Raw genomic sequence first — 7,827 nt, 5'->3', positions numbered from 1 at the left:
TTTTGGACTTCAAACAACGTTTTGTTTTAAACAATGATACAAGCAAAATGGAAATGTGAAACTGATTTTTCAGTGTTATATAATTATTAACAAACATGATATGATACATAAAACTATGTATTACAACATTTAAAAAGGACGAAAATTTTGGGAACCTGTAGATCAGGGGTAGTCAACCTTTTTATACATACCACCCACTTTTGTATCTCTGTTAGTAGTAAAATTTTCTAACCACCCACTGGTTCCACAGTAATGGTGATTTATAAAGTGTACTGTCGTCTGCGCATGCCTCTTGCATTGGGTTTGGGTGGGGGGGCGCCAGCTACCAGCTCTGCTTGTCTGTTACAGCTGAGTGGTGTGGGGGGAAATGCGCGAGCTATTCTGGGACGAGGCTTTTGTTTGCAGTCGCACTATAGCGCCATTTAGTTTCACTTACGTAACATGAACTAAACTTATGCGCAGGCGATACAAATAGTATATTTTCAGAAATTTAAATTGTCATGGGGAATTTTAAGAAACCTAATGAAAATGTTTCTAAATAATGCTATGAATTTTTTTAAAAAAGTCAATTAAATAAAAAAAAAAGGAAAGTACTTCAGTATCAGACAAAACCCCTACCACCCACCATGAAAGCTGGAACGCCCACTAGTGGGTGATAGGGACCAGGTTGACTACCACTGCTGTAGATGATATATATTACTTGTAACTCTTCATCAAAAGCTCTGTGAAAAAAATACTAATTCAATGGCAGACAGATGGTACAAAGTATAGCATTATAATGCAAGCCTAAATCATATGTGCTCCCCTGAACTGCATCTCCAATATCCAATTGCTTATAAGCTATCTTTACTGAACTTTCTCTGTGGAGTCTAGTGACTTCGAAGCAGTTTTTTATATTGCATTAACTACAGTTTACAGTTTTTAAAATTACCAGTTGGGGGGGGGGAAGGAAAACCAGAGATTGAATCTTGTTTTTCATAAGATCACAAGAGTTTTACAAATTTGATAAATAACAACTGCAAGGCTGGTAGTAGCCCAACATTTCTTACAATGATTAATGTTTCCTTGAATATTTTATATTTTAGTAGATATCTTTGTAGTTGTTTATATATTAAGAATGTTTTATATTCTTAATTAAGAAAGATAGCTTTTTAACCTTTATTGAAAACGCCTTTCTTGGATACAAAAGAACTCATAAAGTTGTCTCAAATCTTCCATTCTTGAATAACGAGATATGAGAAATGATGAGCTTGTGACTCCAGATACAACAAAGTTGGAAGGAACCTTGGAGGTCTTCTAGTCCAATCCCCTGGTCAAGCAGGAGACGCTATACCATTCTGGACAAATAGTTTTCCAATCTCTTTAAAACTCCAGTGATGGAGCATCCACAACTTCTGCAGGCAAGCTGTTCCACTGCTTAATTGTTCTGTCAGGAATTTTCTTCTTAGTTCTCTTTGATAGATTTCCATCTGTCATTTTTTATCCTGCCCTCATATGCTTTGGAGAATAGGTTGACCCCTCTTCTCTGTGATAGCAATTCAAATATTAGAAGATAGATAGTCCTTCTCCACTCCAATTGTGCAGGTGGGGAGGCACACACTCGCCCATCACTTCCATAGCCTGGTTCCAAAAGGATCAAGGCCTAATAGTGGGTCGTGGCCCATGGGTTGGGGACCCCTGGGCTAAATAGCAAAAAAACTAAACAAACTAAATCAAGAATAAGTTTGCTGGTAAGGACCAGACATACCCAGTTCCTGCAATCCATATATTTTAGCCTCTAGCTAAAGCATCTTTATTGCTCTTCTCTGCACACTTTCTACAGTCTTAACATCTTTTTGTATACAGGTAGTTTTCAACTTATGATTATAATTGAGCCCAAAATTTCTATTGCTAAGTAAGACATTTGTTAAATTAGCTTTGCCCCATTTTATAACCTTTCCATATGGGTAGTTGCTAAGTGAATCATTGCAGTGGTTAAGTTAGTAACACAGTTGTTAAGTGACTCTGATTTCCCCATTGTTTTGCTTGTCAGAAGGTTGCAAAAGGTAATCAAGTAACCCCAAGACCCTGCAACTATCATAAATATGGATCAGTTGCCAAGTGTCTGAATTTTGATCACATGACCACATGGATGCTGCAACAGTCAAATGAAAAACTAATTTTTTTCAGTGCAGTTGTTACCTTCGAAAGTCATTAAACAAACTGATGTAAGTTGAGGACTACTGTATATCTGGATCAATAGTGGATTTCAATTTTGGCCGCTACCGGTTCGCTCGTGGGCACCTGCGTGCTTGTGCATGTGCATAGCACTTCTGCACATGCACAGAGATGTCCTCCCACCACCACTGCTGCTATCAGTTCACCCAATCCGGGGTGAACTGGTAGCAACCCACCATTGCTCTGAATGAAACTGAAAGTATGGATCAATTTCTTTTTTTTTTTTTATTCAAAAAGTTTTACAAAAAAATTTTTTCCCCCTTTCCCCCCAACCCCTCTCCCTTCACAAACCCCCTCCCCCCTCCCCCCCTGGCTTCCCGGAACAAACACAAGGTATAGTTAAAAATAAAACAACCATATGCTAAAAAAATTTTTTTCCCCAAAACTATTATACCAATTCTCCCTCTCTAGCTCTGACTTCCTCCTTACATAACCAAAATCCTTCAAAAAATTAACAATAAACAGTAATAAAATATATAGATCAGTAGAACAAATTAATCCTAAAATATTTAAAACCAGCTAAAGCATAAAAATCCAATCCAATTCAGAGAATATCTCCCTTATAACTTCTATAACCATATAATTTTCCCCCCAAGTCTTTCTTACATAAGATCTTTCGAGAATATTCTATTTAAAATTCAATACAACAGATTATAGAATTTCAATACAGGGAAATTACAATATCTGTTCAACTTTAGTCCTTCCTCGTCAAAATCCAGTATAAATCCAAATATCTAGTCTTTTATGATGGTTATAAAACATATAATCAACCCATTTCTTCCAAATCTTCCTTACGTATTGTCTTTCAGAAAGGCTAAAATCTTTTTCTGTTAATATTTCCAAAAAAAAAATTCTTTCAAAAATGATACTTTTGTCTCTTGCCATTTTTGATGCATTAGTCTCTGTTTTTCCTTCATTACTCCTTTCGAAAAGTCAGTCACAATATTTCCTAATAGTTCCTTATGTCCAAGAATCCACGAGTTACTGCCGATATTCCTCAATCCGAAAAGAGAACTCTTGGAAAGCATTAACCCTGTGAATTTTTCCATTTCGGAGACAGCCTCCTGTAGCACAACTTCAGGCTTTTCATCCAAACTTTTTAAAAAAGGCTTCTTTACATCCATTCCATATTCCAAGTCCTGATTACTTTGGTTAATTTCCTCCAAACTCTCATCCAAAACGCCTCCATTTTTTCCCAATTCGTATTGTTGAGTAATTAAATACATTCTTTCTGTATAATCCTGTATAAAGTCACGAATCCATTCTTCTGAAAAACCTTCATGGCAAAGTTCTTGCTGAAAATCCCCTTATGAAATACTTAAACAAACTAAAATAATCCAACAATCCACAGTCCAGTACAATAAGATAAAATCTCCATTCAGTTTCACTTTCTCAACAAGTAAACGCCATTTTATTTCATTGTGTTGATTGTAGATGAGAGAAAAAAAATATTTTTTTTAAAAGAAAAAATAGAAGTCAGATTTAATACTTGCAATTTAAATGACTGATCTCCTGTGTTTTATTCCGTCTGCTTATAAATATCCATAACAATCAATTGAAGCAGAAGTGGTCGCTCTCTTCTCTGTCTGCTTAAAGCAGAAACACACTGGGGCTGGAGCTTTGCAGAAGGAATTCAGGGAACTTTCCCTTTCGAGTTCCCCAAACGGGGCCTCTAGAGAGAGCTCTACCCTTCCCTCTTCTGCTCTTTCCCTTCTCCTTACCGGGGAAGGTACTTTCAGCCGTTGATTTCGCCGGCTTTTACAAAATCCCAGCGCGGGCGCCCTTAGGGCGTCCTTCGGAGAGAGCGGAGCCACCAGAAGCCTCGGTCATTCCAGTATGGATCAATTTCAATTAAGGTTTTGCCCAGGATATAATGCTGAGTCCACCTTGATTACCTTGGTGAATGACCTATGCAAAAATTAAGGTCTGCACGCATGTGTGGACTTCCGAGCCGGTAAGGAAGGCAAGTCAAATTTCACTCCTGCATCCAGGTCATTTAACAATAGTGTCACATGGGTTTTTATCTTCACCCCTTTGTTAAGGGAAACTATTAGATGAAATCATTTGGAGCATTGGAATAGATTGCCATCAGTATGCTGGAGAAACAGCTCTACTTGGTAAATCTGAGGAGATTATTGGTATTTTGGAAGATTAAGGTCATTCATGGGCTAAAGTTCCCCAACCTTTTTGGCTTTGCAGACCAGAGGGGACGAGGGGATAGTGCAGTGTGCAAGCACGCATGCGCAGCTCCATTTGTACAAGTGGGGATGCATGCATGCATTCGCCCGCCACTTCCATGGTTTGGTTCCAAAAGGGTCAAGGCCCAGTAGTGGGCCATGACTCGGGGGTTGGGGACCACTGGGCTAAACAGCAAACAAACTAAAGATAAGCCTAACGTGCTGGTAAGGAAGAAGCTCAGGTAAAAAAATGAATGGGACTAACTATCCTAGAAAGAAGCAGCTCCACAGTTTGGGAATGTTCCTTAAACCCCCGGTATCACTAAACTGATAAATATGGCATCCAGCAACCCTTCCTGAGCTGATTGGCCTTAATGACAGTTACCTATGCACCTTGGTTATATTGTAACTTCACTAATAGAACCTACTTAATATGGCATTGCTGTTAAAAAGGTACTTAAAATTGCAATCTTACAAAATGTGGTAGCTACCCTTTTAACCAATGCAAGATAGAGGGATCACAGAGGGCCTGCAATAAAAAGTTCGTATTGCCAGCATCCTCACATTGATTGTGAGCATCCTTTAACAAGATGTTGACCTTGAAAGTAATAAAACAACTTACAGTCTGAGGGATTTCCATTTCCTGCCTGGATATATAGATTAGCATTTTGAGGACGTGCATTGTGCCACCCATGAATCGTATTCCATTGTAATCCACAATAATCGCATTGTACCATGATACTGACCATCAATTGTGTTGTAAATGATGATGAACATTTCTTATATGTACACTGAGAGCATATGCACCAAGACAAATTCCTTGTGTGTCCAATCACACTTGGCCAATAAAATTCTATTCTATTCTATTCTATTCTATTTTCACCCATCTGGCTTCCAGGATATGGAAGGCCTTCCCTAAAGAAAGTTAGTTAAAGAAACATTTGGGGTCCCTATTCACCTTTTGTTTGTAATGGCAAAACTCCCATCTCCTCCACTTGATTGGCCACAAAATTGATTTTAAGGATATTTATTTTAATTACACCTCTGCTTTTAAGAGCATTATTTTAAAGTTTTAAAAGTTTATTTTGAACTATAAGATGTCTTGAATATGCATGGACAGAAAGGAGGAATAGTTAGCAAATTATAATGGGTTTCATTTATTTCCTAGTTTTACTAGAGATTCTTAAGCTATGGTCATAACTTTAACATAGGTGAGAGTATTGAAACTATCTATTCCGTACTTGGAAGAGTAAACCTCTAATCCCGGTGATTGACTAAGATTGGATCCTGCAACATTATCCTGGGACATGTATATTTGCCTTCATTTGTAAACTCTGTGATTCAATATTTCCCATGTATATTTTGCTGCATTGTGGGCAAGTACTATATTGAAATGGATCTCCAAATGAATAAGGATTAATATGTGTCAGGTTTTCGTGGAATTAATTTCATACTCTGCCCAAAGGCAACCGAACCCTGAAATTTTGCACTCTCACTGGGAATAGGAGCTCCGCAACACCCTATTTTATGGCACTCTAATGAAGAATTTCAGAAGGCCCTTCGATTCTGATACTCCAAAAGCGGGAGTTGCATATCCATAAGGGCAAAAAATAATATGTTTTTCTATTTATCACTACTCTTGCAGTGAAAGGGTGGGGGATGATTATGGATATGATTGTTGGACATTATTTTCTGTAGCCATGGGCTCTTAAAAAGGGCCACTGCACAAGATGAGAAAAATATATCTATCCCTTTGGTCTTCAGAGATTCCAAGATCCTAGCTCAAGATCCAGAAGGATCTTGACAGACTTGAACACTGGGCGCTATCTAACAAAGTGAAATTCAGTGGTGAGAAAAGCAAGGTTCTACATTTGGGCAAGAAAACCCAAATGCATAGGTGTAGAATAAGTGGTACCTGGCTCAAAAGTAGTAACTGCGACAACAATTTTGGAATTCTAGTCACTTAAATATGAGCCAACAATGTGCTGCAGCTGCCACCAAAAAAAAAAAGCTAATACAGTTCTAGGCTGCATTGATAGATAGAATCAAAATCACATGAAGTATTAATACCAATTAATAATGCATCCATGATAGAAAAAAGATGTGACTCTAGAAAGAGTGCAGAGAAATAAACAAAGATGATTATGGGCTTGGAGGCTAAAGCATACAAATAATGATTACAGGAATTAGGTATGTCTAGTTTAATAAAAAGAACTAGAGGTGACATGATAGTGTTCTAATATCTAAGCGGCTGTTACGAAGAAGAGGGAGTCAACTTCTCCAAAGCATCTGAAAGCAGGACAAGAAGCAATGGATGGAAATGAATCAAGGAGCAAACCAAAGAGAAATTTTCAACAGAACAATTAATCAGCCGACCTGGTTGCCTCCAAATGTTGTGGGTGCTCCAACATTGGAAGTTTATAAGAAGAGATTGGACAACCATTTGTCTGAAATGGTATAGTTTCCTGCTTGAGCAGGGGGTTGGATTAGAAGACCTCCAAGGTCTCTTCTATTATTCTTAGTTGTAGGTTAGTTTCGGCAGAGCCATCTGTGCTATTTTTCACATTCTGAGGAGTTTGCTAATATTCTCCTGATTCTGGCCTAGTTTAGAATAATTTTTGGGAAGATTAGAAAAACCAGAAGAATTCACACTGTTACATAGACCACAGGCATTTCGATAGGGATGAAACTAGCATTGTCTGCTGTTACATCCTCAAACCTCCAAAACTTTAACCTTAAACTGTTTGCTGTGGATCTCGCTCCATTCTTAAGAGGTCTGTAAGGGGCGTGCATAAGCATACCAACGCGCCTACCATTCCTGTTCTACTGTCCCCATTTATTCGTATCCATTTCCTGTATTCATAATCATGTTTATACGTATATCTGTTATCTTATACATGTTTGACAAACTAACTAACTAAATAAATGTAAAGAAAGAAGAGGGATTTTTCTTCAACTCGAAAAGTACCTGGAAGAGAAATTGCAATTTGTTTGACTGGTGCAACCATTGAAAAAAAATCCTGCCATTTCTAGTATTGATGCTGAAGAAAGACGGGATTTAAAAAAACCCGAAGCTCAGATTTGTATTGCTACGTGTTCAGCTTCGTGGAAAGCAGGTTACGTTAAACATCGCGGCTCTCCATCGCAACTACTACTTAACCTTGGCAGGTTCTCAAATCGTATACAAGGTTGAATCGGAATAGTTCTATAGAAAAGAGACCGCCGGGTGCTGAATGTATTACGAAGTCGAAAAGGCACCTCGGCCTTCAGCATTTCCCTTCGGCTGCGGGGAAAACTTGATTCGGGAAATATTACTTTTTATGAGAAGCTTTTATTACATTCAGGGGACATAATGGGGGACGCGGTGAGTTTTCAGGGAACTCAGAACCGGGAAGTAAACCCACTTCTAGAAATTATATATCCATAGCTCAGC

The sequence above is a fragment of the Ahaetulla prasina genome, chromosome 3, assembly GCF_028640845.1.
Source record: "Ahaetulla prasina isolate Xishuangbanna chromosome 3, ASM2864084v1, whole genome shotgun sequence".
Lineage (NCBI taxonomy): Eukaryota > Metazoa > Chordata > Lepidosauria > Squamata > Colubridae > Ahaetulla > Ahaetulla prasina.
This window is presented reverse-complemented; position numbering follows the sequence as displayed.